Consider the following 12,500-nt stretch of genomic DNA (forward strand, 5'->3'; position numbering starts at 1 on the left):
GGTAATTTCCAAAGGAGAGGAGGTGAAGAGGAGGGAATTGGATAGGTTGAAATTTGGAAGAGATTTTGGTAGGTCGTAAGTCTTTTGAGGTATTGATGACATGAACTACTTTGATATATTTATATGGCATGAATATTATACTATAGTGGAAAATTAAAACTTGATAATTGATATCATGCTAGTGTTGAATATAAGGTTCTGAGGAAATTTTCATTACAGCATTTGATACATTTGGATATAGTAAAATAAGAAAATTGAGCTCGATGATTTCAAATATAGGTTAACTAATAACCGAACTGATACACTAGTTTTGTGTAATTTTGCCCCTAAGCAACCCCCCCCCCCCCACAAAAAGACATCTTGGTCCCAGCTGGGACCCCAAATAGTGCAATGCGCCTCTGTATAAATTCCTGTCCACATAAAATCAAAATCCAATGGTACTAAAGTTATATGTAATCAATCCAAAGAGGAAGAAAAATTACACAGAAAATAATATGCGACATGTGTATTATTATGCAAATAGAGGTTTACGTCGTTGGCTACTAACTAGCACACATTTTTTTCTGTATTGGTGTAAATTGATACAGAAGTCACACGCGTTGAAGAAAACGTCACACACGCATGACTGTGCTTAATTTCAATTCTTCTTCCAATATATTCAGTTTGTTAAGAAATTTGGCGACGAGTGCCTAAAAAAATGTTGGAAATCTTTCATTTGTCAAGATACACTTAAAAGAATAGGAGGACCGCAGAACGACATAAGGTAAAATGAGAGAGAGAGAGAGAGAGAGAGAGAGAGAGAGAGAGAGAGAGAGAGAGAGAGAGAGAGAGGGGGGGTGATATCTAATTTAAATTAGGTTAATAAAAGTTTATCCACTATAAGTCATTATCAAACTGGCAACATAATGATGTAATTTTCCCACACACACAATGAAATTGAAAATCATCAGCATTGGGGGCAAGTAAGTGTTTAATCTGAATGTGTTGTGTCTTACTGAATTCCCTTCGTGCCCTTCCATAATAAAGCAAGGTAATAACTCAAATGTTCCCTGAAGTTAATATAACTGAGAAAAATCAACGTTCAAAGCTCCCTTCTTTCAAATTATCTTTTGCACACAAAACATACAAAATCGCGGTGTAATTAAGTGCTCTTAGGAAATGTAGTTTTTGTTATCTTATATCTCATTAGCCACACTCCAATATTGAGCAAATACAATTACAGATAATTCTACTACTACTACTACTACTACTACTACTACTACTACTACTACTACTACTACTACTACTACTACTACTATTAATAATAATAATAATAATAATAATAATAATAATAATAATAATAATAATAGGCTGCCTGATTGTCATGCATTAGTATTAAACTTACATCAATCAACTTTTGTAAATCACGGAGTATTTGATCTCTTCTGTAAAAATGACAACACTACCATATTATGATAAGTAATGTAAAACTTCTCACTGGTCAACTGTACAACTTATCATCTCAGGGTGTTATCTAAAAAGTGAAGTATCTTTCTATCTTTCAGAGCACCGTCTCGAGTTGATTCCTCTCTAATAACATCCTGACATAAACACAAAGAACAGTTTGTTCTGATTATCTTTATCGGTAAACTTGTATATGCAACTTTCAGCTCCAACGAAGAATTTTATCAATAATTCTGCGAATTTAAAAGAAGAGCCAAATCAACGTAGGCCTACAGCACTAAAAAAAAAAAAAAAAAAGAAAAAAAAAAACTGCACACATTACCTGATGACAAGAATGAAGTCAGCGAAGTTATTTTTTTTTTTAATACTATCAAAGTTATTCTTCGTTCTGTCGTATATAGCGGTATGCAACAATTTTTTAAACAAACGAGGCCATACTCCTTTACTTACAATCTTATATATTGTTAGGGCATTGAAAAAAAAAATGTAAAAGGTCGCATGACTGAACCTCTAACTGTCTCTTTAGTTGAACCATCTTCAATCGTGAGCAAATTTAGAAGTTCCTGCATTGCCTTGTGCTAATAACAATGTCTTATCATTATTAATACTATTGGCACAACTGTTATTAACGAAAATCATAGAGACAAAGTGGTAAAGGTTATCACATGAATAAACTCGAAGTTTGAAACTCAGTAATGGATCTCGTTTTGATCCACTTCTCTTTCTTGAGAAAGACAAAATTCTGCCGAATTTTCGTTTAATACAAAATTTGTTCTCGACTCAGTTCTGACCTTCGCATCTCGTGTGTCCTTCAAGAATAAACAGCAAATAATTAACACCAGGGTAAACAAGAAAAAGTTAACGAAGTGAGAAAATTATGATGTCCTTTCTTCTTAACAAGAGATTGTGCTTATTCGAGAAGAGGGAATCTAACTTCATTCAAGTTGTAAAAAAGAACGTGATTGTAAATTAAGCATAAAAGCTAAGCGCCATTAGACTATATGGGAAGTACACTAAAACACTTCTCTTTCCTTGAATAATAAACCACAATAGGCGACAGTATGTCGCATGACAATGGAGTTCACCATATAATGGTATTTCTTCAAGAAATACCAAAATATGGAAAAAAAAGAAATTGTCATACATAAATTAGGATAGATTTTCATCAATCTATGAATGCAGACCACACTTATATCCATACACATATCTTTATAGATTTATAGACATTTACCTAAATCCCACAGAGGTTGACCGTACTTACACTAAACTCAAATTCTAAAGACCCTGTATTGGAGATCATAGTTCCTAAATACTTAAATCATTCTACCTCATTAATCCTTTCTCCTTCTAATCATATTTCATCTTCCATTGCATCTGTTCTCATTATCTCTTTCTTTCTTCTATTTATCTTCAGACCAACCTCCTGTGATATTTCATACATTCTGGTAAGCAAGCATTGCAAATCCTGTGATGATCTGCTAACAAGGACAGCATTATCAGCATACTCTAGGTCTGCCAAATTCCTATCACCAATCCAGTCCAAACCTTCTCCACCATCTCTGACTGTTCTACGCATTACAAAATCTATGACGGGTATAAACAACATAGGTGACAACACATTCCCTTGAAGTACTTCACGCTCACGGGAAATTCATTTGATAAGACTCCATTAACATTAACTTTGCACTTGCTATGTTCATGAACAGAGAGTTAATCAAATTTACATTTTTAAGAGGAATTCCATAACGCAGGACTCTCCACAAAATTGGCCGGTGCACACTATCAAAGGCTCCTTCACAGTCCACAAATGCCACCAAATGGAGATTTCTATATTCTATGCAAATTAGACAATGGCTCGGTTAAGTAAAATTTGGAAATCAAATTGCCTGAAATTACATATAAAAATCAGACTATATATCAGTTTAGTGAGATCGGTGTTACTCTATGGACAAGAGTCTTGGGAGTTGAATGACAGGAGGGAATTAGAAATGAAACTATATGAGAGATTACTCAAGTGCCATATGTGGATGAGATCATGATGAGGGGTAGATGGAGATGGTTTGGACATGCTTTTTGCACTCCCCAAGAGAGATAAGTTCACCAAACATTCAGCTGGGCTCCACAAGGCATTAGAGGAGTTGGAAGACCCAGGCTTACATGGCTGAGAATTATGAAGCTCGAAGTAAATGACGAATGGGGAAGCATTGAATTAAAAGCTCAAGATAGAGACGACTGTCAAAATCTAACCGAGGCCCTTTGCGTCAATAGGCGTAGGAGGAGATGATGTTGATGATGATTATTTCCTTTTCAAATTAACTTCCCTTCGCAAGTATAATTCTGCAATGACTTCAATTCTAATTTCCTGGGAAAACAAGACAACGTACCATTTACCTATGAAACAGAACGTGGACATTTGAACCAAGAAGTACGAGTAAATGTATACCATGAGTCAATACCTGATGGTTCCTGGTTTCTAACAGTTCATTCCGCAAAATAAATTTGCGGTCACCCAGTCACTTTTAACAAATCTTCTAAGTTTATACTTATTACCGTAATTGAGCTTTTCTTGTTCTATGAATAACATTCTTAACGAAAATCTTGATCTTTAATTTCATCCAAATCTAACTTGAAATCACTTGGGATAATACCTTGTTATCAGTTTTAGCAACATATTTGTTAAGTTTGGTATCTTAAACTCTTCTTTCAGATGTATGACTCTACTTATGTATAACACCTGCTCCATGCTAGGATTTTGCAACCTCCCACGTTAGTATCTGGTTCTTTTAACTTTCCTAACTTTGGGCACGAAAAACAAATGCTCTGTATTTTCTCCTTTGCATAGGTCACACACAACATCTGTGTATTTTCCCTTAAAATTTGCTATTAGTTTGAGCATTTTTAACCTTGCCTTCATTATGAGGATTGGCTTATCCATATCCATTTATTATTATTATTATTATTATTATTATTATTATTATTATTATTATTATTATTATTATTATTATTATTATTATTATTATTAGCTAAGCTATGACCCTAGATGGAAAAGCAGGATGCTATAAGCCCAAGGACTCTCACAGGGATAAAAGCCCAGTGAGGAAAGGAAATAAAGAAATAAACTATATAAGAAGTAATGAAGAATCAAAATATTTTAAGAACTGTAACAATATTAAAATAGATCTTTCATATATAAACTATTAAAACTTCAAAAAATAAGAGAAAACGAAATAAAATAGTGTGCCCAAGTGTACCCTCAAGGAAGAGAACGTTACCCGAAGGCAGTGGAAGACCATGGTACAGAGGCTATGGCACAGCCCAAGACTAGAGAACAATGGTTTGATTTTGGAGTGTCCTTCTCCTAGAAGAGCTGCTTACCATAGCTAAAGAGTCTCTTCTACCCTCACCAAGAGGAAAGAAGCCACTAACCAATTACAGTGCAGTATTTAAGTCTTTGAGTGAAGAACAATTGTCTGGAAATCTCAGTGTTGTCAGGACAGAGGATAATATGTAAAGAATGGGCCAGACTATTCGGTGTATGTGTATGCAAAAGGAAAATGAGCCACAACAAGAGAAAAGGATCCAAAGTAGTACCGCCCGGCCAGTCAAGGGACCCAATGACTCTCTAGCGGTAATAACTGATAAAAGGCTGTGGGCCATTTCCTTCTGTGAATGTTAATTTTTCGTCCATTTCTTCTTTTCTTTAATAGTTTCCTCCATCTTTTCCACAATTCTTTTCTTAATTTCTTTTTTTTTCAGGGACCTTTTCCCCCAATTTATTATTTCTCCTACATCCATTCGATATTTACAACAAATTAATTTAATGCTATTGCTCCATCACTTTTCTGGCTCGTGGAGGTATAGGTGCTGGCTCAGCTACATTTTCAATGTTCGCCTATGCAACGGCACATCAATTACCCGGTCCCTTCCTTAATGGAAGCCAGACCAACATTCTCTGGCCTTCCGGTTTCTCTGGAGATAGTCGAGAATGTATTTTTTAACAGGATAAAAATATATATAATTAATAGAGAGAGAGAGAGAGAGAGAGAGAGAGAGAGAGAGAGAGAGAGAGAGAGAGAGAGAGAGAGAGAGAGAGGAAATAGCACAAAGGACCCATTAGGTTCCAAATTTTACTTTACAGCACAATTAAAAATTTAGATCTTAACAAAAATATTTCAAACCTAGCTGATCATTGTTCGTATTGATAAGTTGTGCGGAATTTATTGCGAATAAAGTATACTGGATATTTAATTTAAATATATACCTGAAAGAAACTTATACACGCATTTCATTCTAGAATTAACATTGTTCATGAAAACTTAATGAAAAATTTTACGTAAGCTATCGTGCTGTTTTACGAAGATGACCATTAATGTTCTGTCATTTCAACAGAAGAATCAATAAGTTTCAAGAATATCAACTCCCGTACGTTAAGCAAAATCTACCAATTATACAGATAAAATTGGTTATTAATCTACAAACACACCTACACGCAAATATATACTGCACACATATATTCCCACACACGTATATATACAGCATATAATATATATATATATATATATATATATATATATATATATATATATATATATATATATATATATATATATATCAGCTCCCATAAAGTGACAACAAACATTCGCTAGTAAGCTGCTCACACTTACAAACAAATGTATAATAAGATATTTATAAATATACTGTATATACAGTATATACATATATATATATATATATATATATATATATATATATATATATATATATATATATATATGTATGTATGTGTGTGTGTATGTGTTTATTATGTTTACAGATAATACTTATGGTTACTCTTGAGGGGAGGACCAAAAAAGAAAAATAAATAATAAAAGGCTGTACACATGTTCTATAACGTTAATGGAAGGCAGGATGAGCAGGTGCGACAGATCCGGGAAATCGGAACATTTGCTTATATTCTTAGCACAATAGCTACCCACTGTTATGAGTATTTATCCTCAGACTTTTCGAACAAAATTAATTGATACAAACGCTGCAGTTATTACTAGTTTATAATTATTTTACTGTTGGTAATCAGAGAGTTTGTTACGTAGGCTATATAGTTTCAATCATTTTATTTTGGCTTGTTTCGCTTCTAGTCTGTGTCATTAAGTCTCTTCCCATCTATATCCTTCATCTATTACGAAGCTTTTACAAAGGAACGTCGGCTATACAATACTTTTGGTGAGGTGATGGGTGTCTTTTCAGCTGGAGGGCATTGACACTTGAATCTGGAAAAGTATCATGTAATTTTATCCTCTCGTAAATTATTTAAGCGCATTTGAATTTTCAGTCAATATTTTGTTCTTTTCCTTTTCCTTTGCCACAGATCTTCCTGTATTTTGGGAGGTAAGAAGACTACGGTGCTGTCACCTGAAGAAGCTCGTCGTACATTGACACACCTCTCATCTTGCCAACGAAGCAACCAGGCGAGGGTTTGGGTAGGTATGTTTATTTTCAAATGTTTACGGAATTGTGGACGAATTGATGGTCCAGGTAAAGGGGTAAAAGTGCATTTTGTCTGTAAGTGAATAGCAGAAAAACGAATATGATGGAATTTTACCCACGTCATCTGTTATCTATAAATAGAAGTCGACAAGTGTAGGCAATTGAGTACGTCTCTCATTCTACCAGTAATTATTAGTATGAAAAGATTAATGAAATGAGTTTCCATTTTTGTCGGTAATTTCCAGTATTTTCTCGCTCTGCTCATTCACCTCTCCGAAAACAAATTTAGATATACTAGAACCTTAAGTAAGAACTGATATAATGAAAAAAAAGAAAAAAAAGATGAGCTTCTTTACTTTTGAGAAGCTAGTGATTAAATAACATGACAAAATAACGTCGAAACAGCGTAGTATTGTAGAGGGCAAAGCGGCAGCCTCGGAGAAAGTGAAACCAAGGACACGTCCTCAGGGAAGAGGCTTTAACCCTTCTGGCTAATGACGTCACGACGGCCCGGGGTATGGCAAGCACCCGCTTTATAACGCGGCCGTGGCTACCAAGAGTACGGTGATCCTGGACTTGCTGACGGGACAATAGTTTATTTTTTATTCGTTTTGAACTACCTGCAAATAGTCAGCTTTCATGGAACTGTTCGTATAAAACTTTGTGACCAACAGCCGCCGTGGCATCAGGCTAACTTAATCTAACAACAGCAAAGGAGATTATTCTCTCTCAAATTACCACATACCATTACACACGGACCTAGAAGTTCTCTCTCTCTCTCTCTCTCTCTCTCTCTCTCTCTCTCTCTCTCTCTCTCTCTCTCTCTCTCTCTCTCTCTCTCTCTCTAGAGACAGGCTACGATAAAAAAGCATATATGAAAATCAATAGCAATTCTTCACTTTAATGACTAAAATGAGAACCGTTTTCACTATTTTGCAGCAATGGAAGATAAAATCGAAAAAGGATTTAAAAGGCATTATTAGTCTAACACCTAGAATAGAATCCTAGATAATAGATTTTGGCTTTTATGTAGTGGGTGAAGGAACAACTTATATTAAACTGCAAGATATTTAGCACAAAAATTCCTAAAACATAATACAATTCAAAAATTAAAGAAAGTGCAATGGGAAAAGAGATTTTTAGGCAAGTTAGTTTTGACTTTCGTAAAAAAAAAAAAAAATACTACACCATCAAAAAGATCGAACAAAAATGTTGCCGAAATAAAAAAAAATAAGATCCATGTCTACATTGTTGACGGGCTGTTTTCTTCCTTCCAGATTCAGTATCCTTATTCTGAGTATATTCTCTGAATAAAAACAAAAGTGAATAGAACATTCAGAATTTTTCCCTATGTAAAATAAGAGAAAAATTATAATTTTAATCATAATATAAACCTTCATTTACAGATGAATTGGTGACGTTGCTAAACCATTATCAGGATTCAATTTCCGAAAGTTCAAAAATGTTAATAGATATTTTTGTTATCTGTGCTAATGAAGTTTTCTAGTTCAGAAGATCCCTCAATAATAACTAAACTTCTTTCTTCGGTTTTCACCACCAAATAAAATTTCCTTTGCTTTTAACTTTAAAAAAATCCCTCTTGATAATATCTCTTGATGGGCCCAGTTGGAAGATCCCACGCTATTTCACCTATCTGTTTATTTGTTCCCCGGATGCATCTCTTTCTTTATCTATATCTCGTGAATACGTTTCATATTTCACAATATAGTCTATGATTAATCATTAATAAATTATATTTGATAGGGGATTTATCAATATAAAGATGCTGGGTAAAAATGTGTATCATACTAACAATATCCTAGCAGGACGATCACTTAAACAATACGTCAGAATAGGCGTTTTCCTATAATATATGGGATACTTATAATAATAAATAAGAGCTTGGTCCATTTATTCAAATGTCTTTATTATTGAACAATGACCACGGTCAATCTGAAATGAACATAAAACATATTTAGAATAAATGATGAACAATGTATATAACTCAATGTTTATAACCCTCTATCTCCCCCCAAGTTTTTAAACGGCAGCTAATGATAAATTGTCCAAGAAGCAAATGAAACTACTCAGCCTTGCGTACTTGGATATAGTGTCAAGTTACACTGCCCTGCCTAGTAGTGTCGTATCCCTCGGAAGTACGACCCCGAATTGTGTTTTATCCTTCTTGTTACATTTTGCGCATTTTTTCGCTATTCACTGCATTTTCGTGAAATATTCGCTCCCACTGCTTTTCAGTTTACGTTTTATTCCCACCATATCTCTTGGGAAATCTTATTTTCCCTTCGGAACTTTTTTTCACACACCCATTCCATGCCAACATTGCCTTAGATGTCCTTTTCATCACTGCATTTTAATTTCATGATGAGCAACTATTACTTCAACATTTCTCTCATATCAGCATTCCGTTCATAACACTCATCGCAACAGACCCACCTGTTTTCATCTCCCTGTCGTATTCTGTAACCATTTCCCTATTCAGTTCACGGGGTATTCTTTCCCACCACATTCTATCCCTAACATCCGCCCTCACTTCGTGATCTATTTGAGCCATCTCCCTCGCACATTCCATGCCACTGAAGTCAATTATTGTGAATTTCCTCTCCTTTTCCGCATTTGCTATCAACGTCAAACGTGCCAATGCCCAAGATAATCAGACACAAAATTTTGAGCAGGGCTTACAAAGATAGAAAACCACAATTGCAAGAATCTTTCCTAAAATTTCCCTCTTATAACAGGAAGTTCATTGTTCAAAAGACTATTAATTTTTATAATTCCGGATTACAACTCATATACGGATAACAGGTAAAATGCTACTTAAGATTAATTCAATAGTTTCATGAAGTTTTGAATTCCTTAGCTCTTAAAAAAGGTTATAATTCTATTATATGATGAAAATAATGGCCGGGAATGTAGTCCTGACTGTCCCATGAGAATCTGAAAACTTACCAGCAGTACAGTTTTGGTATAATAATTTTATATATGGGCTACAATAAATCATGCATGTATCTGTGACACGTTAACAGAGTACAACCGAGAAGTAACAACCTATAGCCATCCTGTATTATCTACTCATATTATATTTCTATTTATGCTAAACCGAAAAAACAAACAGCTTGAGATGGTAATCATTGTTTCAATATACTGTTAATTTTTTGTTACTTATCATTCAACTTCTAAGTGCGTATCAAATACCATTTGGTGATATGTGACGTTTCCACTATTCGCTTTCCTTTCTTTTGTTATTCAAAGGTGCTCTTGGTATTCACCTCGAACACGAACAAGTGATACAGAACAGCTGTAGAGCGATTTTCTGCAGCTGCACTCACGACAACTAATACCTCTTACGGAGATGATTCGTTGTATGAAATGCCATGATAACGGACTCTGGGTTTAAAGAAAACTGCACTTTTCATAGAATTAATAAAAAAAAAAGAAAAAAACAGAACAAGGTAGATAAGGCTTGAAAATTCTGATAACTTTTCCCAACGATCTGCCCAAAGAAGGATAAGCATCGATAAGAAAACAAAGCATCTTTTGTACAAATCACGTAACAGGAATGCTGTTAGTGATGAAATTTGATAAGGTAGAGATTATCAAATGTTTCAAGCAAGCATGTGTCGTGCAAGTTTCATGAGCACATGACACATATAGCATTTGCGTCTCTTGGAACTGTTTTCCAAAGCTTACCAATCATCAATAGGAGAGGACGATTTTCTTCTGGGCTCTGGCCACAAAGGAAATGCCCCTAATACCCGAGGCTAGAGAGGAGCCTTGACCAAGGTCGGTTACCTTCATACCACCGATTCTCTGCCACTCAAGGAGTCTATTTCGAGTATACGCTCTCTAGAGCACTTCCCACTGCAGAGCACAAGTCAAGCAGGTTTTAGGTATGATGCATTATGTTTTCTGTCTGTATGCTTTTTATACACACTCACATACATATATCAATCTATCTATCTATATATATGTATATATATATATATATATAGGCTATATATATATATATATATGTGTGTGTGTGTGTGTGTGTTGGTATCTGTACAAACACACACACACACACACACATACATATATATATATATATATATATATATATATATATATATATATAGTGTGTGTGTGTGTGTGTGTACAGATACCAACACACACACATATATAAATATATATATATATATATATATATATATATATATACATATATATACATATGTATGTATGTATGTATGTAAATTATATATATATATATATATATATATATATATATATATATATATATATATATATATGTGTGTGTGTGTGTGTGTGTGCAGATACCAACACACACACACACACACACACATATATATATATATATATATATATATATATATATATATACATGTGTGTGTGTGTGTGTGTGTGTATACCACTCTTGTTACCATAGCCTTATTCACATTTACTTTTAATTTTCCTCTCTTGCAGGCGTTGTGAAATTTTCCTTCGTTCTAGTTTCTTTTCATTGCGCTCAATCAGGTCAGTATCATGTGAAAGCATAAAACCATTCCGCACAATTCATATTCTTATCTCATAACTTCGCTCGCACACCTGTTGTTCCTTATGTGAGCTTCATAGAGATGTTGAATAACCACTCAAACATACCATTACCTTACCTTAGATCCACTTTCATATTAAACCAGTCACTTCCCTTTCTAAACACACTAATACACACACATTTTCAGCCCCCTCCACTTTGCACTTTATCTTTTTTATCATAAGTTTTCTTCTCGGTTCTAATATGCCACGTTAAATGTTTTCCCGGATTCGTTTTTTTTTTTTTTAAACTTTTCGATCAACTGTATTTTAGAAAGGACGTAATCAACTGACTCTCTTACTTGTCTATACCCTCAATGCTCTTCTTTTCGCTACTCCTGTCTCCCATTTAACTTTATCAATAAAAATCCTCCCATACATTTACCTGTCATATGTGCGTGTGTGTCCTAGAATTACTTAATATGACAGGTAAATGTATGGAAGGATTTTTATTGATAAAGTTAAATGGGAGATAGGAGTAGCGAAAAGAGGAGCATTAAGAGTTTAAACAAGTAAGAGGGTCAGTGGATTACGTCCTTTCTAAAATACAGTTGATTGAGAAGTTTGAAAATAAAGCAAATCCGGAAAACGTTTAACGTGGCATATTTCGATTATTGTTCTCCTGTCTGGTCTTCAGCTGCTGATTCTCATCTTAATTTGTTAGGCAGGAAGTTACGGTCCATTAAATTCCTTATTCCTGATATAGATATTAATCTTTGGCACCGTCGTTCAATTAGTTCATTATGCATGTTGCATGAGATTTTTCACAATTCTGACCATCCTTTACATTCAAATCTTCCCGGACAGTTCCATCCTGTTCGTAATACTAGGCATGCATTTAACTTTAATAGTCAGGCCTTCTCCGTTATGAGACTCAATACTACACAGTATTCTAGAAGTTTAATTCCAGCTGTGAGAAAGTTGTGGAATGATCTTCCTAATCGGGTAGTTGAATCGGTAGAACTTCAAAAGTTCAAATTTGC

General features: G+C 34.4%; 2 protein-coding genes across 6 annotated transcripts in view; one reads left to right on the plus strand and one right to left on the minus strand.

The window, feature by feature from the left end:
• Nucleotides 1–12,500, minus strand: part of frc (fringe connection) — a 292,532-nt gene that overhangs the window by 102,131 nt on the left and 177,901 nt on the right. Inside the window, exon 1 of one of the 2 annotated variants that reach the window (XM_068366664.1) lies at nt 10,141–10,290. The exons of the other annotated variant lie outside the window; for it this stretch is intronic. The gene's annotated coding sequence lies outside the window, so the exon portion shown is untranslated. Of the gene's footprint in view, nt 1–10,140; nt 10,291–12,500 lie in introns of those variants that run through there. 2 annotated transcript variants of the gene reach the window in all.
• LOC137634148 (molybdate-anion transporter-like) overlaps nt 10,530–12,500 on the plus strand; it is a 91,662-nt gene continuing 89,691 nt past the window's right edge. For 2 of the 4 annotated variants that reach the window (XM_068366391.1, XM_068366393.1), the window contains exon 1: nt 10,530–10,835. The gene's annotated coding sequence lies outside the window, so the exon portion shown is untranslated. The remainder of the gene's footprint in view (nt 10,836–12,500) is intronic. The other 2 variants (XM_068366387.1, XM_068366389.1) reach the window with 1 other exon arrangement.

This window comes from Palaemon carinicauda, chromosome 44 (genome assembly GCF_036898095.1).
Source record: "Palaemon carinicauda isolate YSFRI2023 chromosome 44, ASM3689809v2, whole genome shotgun sequence".
Taxonomy (NCBI): domain Eukaryota; kingdom Metazoa; phylum Arthropoda; class Malacostraca; order Decapoda; family Palaemonidae; genus Palaemon; species Palaemon carinicauda.